Raw genomic sequence first — 1,514 nt, 5'->3', positions numbered from 1 at the left:
ACTTTTACTAAATTTTATTTTCTTATATCTCTGTCCCTATTATCAATAAAAACAGGCTATGCATAACTTGTAAATTCTAGAGTATAAACAGACTCACTAATAATAATAATAATTTTCACTGTAATCAATATATATTTATTATTTATATATCAATTAAATATCTTTATCCTCATAGTTCTCCCAGAGATAGTACAATAGTAGATCATCATTTTGGGAACATAAATCTATATCTCTACTGTACCCCTCTTCTAGTATAACCTGACATACAACATTCTCATATAATTCATTATTTTATTCTCCTAACATGGGTTGTTTCTTTAGTAAAAACTCATTCAGAATATACCTCATAGCTAAACCAAATATTCCTTATTAACTCTATTTCTATTGATATTTTAATTAATATTTATTATTCAATTACTCCACATCCCCTCAGTATACTCTCAATAAATCCCTATTTCTCTCTATAAGATAAAATACTATTATGACGCATCCACCTAATATAGAAGTATATTTATATATGTGTAAGTATATAAATCACAAATATCGCACCCTAAATATTATTCAATTCAATAGTATCGTTGAGACCATGTGGTAGGAACTAGTCTAAAAATCCAATAAGCTTCTTTCCTGCATAATTCTCGATATCTATCCCCTCCCCTAATAGTGGCTTTGATCTGTTCTATTGCTTTCACTTTAAGATCCCTTAGTGCACTTTTCTCACAATTCAATATGTGTCTTGGTAGACTGTGGGTTTTGGAATTATTCAATACTCCTCTCCTGTCTTCTAAAAACCTAACATTCAAACTACGAATTGTCCGACCTACATACTGGATTCCACATCCACATGTCAGAACATAGATCACATAAGAGGACTGACAATTCATAAAGTCCTCTATTGGTTAGGTGTTACCATCAGTGTGTGCAGTAGTCATAGTGCTCCTATGTTCTGCATGTGGACAAGTTAGACATCCATTTCGTCCACATTTAAAGAACCCTTTGGGTTTTGGAGGTAACCAGTTCAGTGTCATACTCTGTCCTGGCTTTTCACCGGATCCATTTTTTTGTAACATACTTGGTGCTAGTTTTTGTTTTAGGTTTCTAGATTTCCTGAACACCACCTTCCTTTTATCCTCTAAAAGAGGGGCTAAGAATTTATCATGTTTTAGCAATAACATATTTTTCTCAACGATAGATTTAATCTGTCGTGCTGCTGTCATTTATATTGAGTTATAAATGACAGGGAGCACTTCTTTGAGCTCTCCACAGTTTTCCTGGGTTTACTTTCCCCCAGAAGTACCGTCCTGCCTATCTTTTCAACATCCTTAATTGCTCTTTGTAACAAATCATCCGATATCCTTGTTCCACAAATGCCTTATACATTGAGACTGATTGTTTTTCATAAACATCCTTTTGGGAACAGTTTCTCTTTAAACGGAGAAACTGTCCCTTCGGGATGTTTTCTTTCCATTTCATATGATGACAACTACGGAAATTCAGATACTTATTGCAATCTA

This window comes from Pseudophryne corroboree, chromosome 4 (assembly GCF_028390025.1).
Source record: "Pseudophryne corroboree isolate aPseCor3 chromosome 4, aPseCor3.hap2, whole genome shotgun sequence".
Taxonomy (NCBI): Eukaryota; Metazoa; Chordata; class Amphibia; order Anura; family Myobatrachidae; genus Pseudophryne; species Pseudophryne corroboree.
This window is presented reverse-complemented; position numbering follows the sequence as displayed.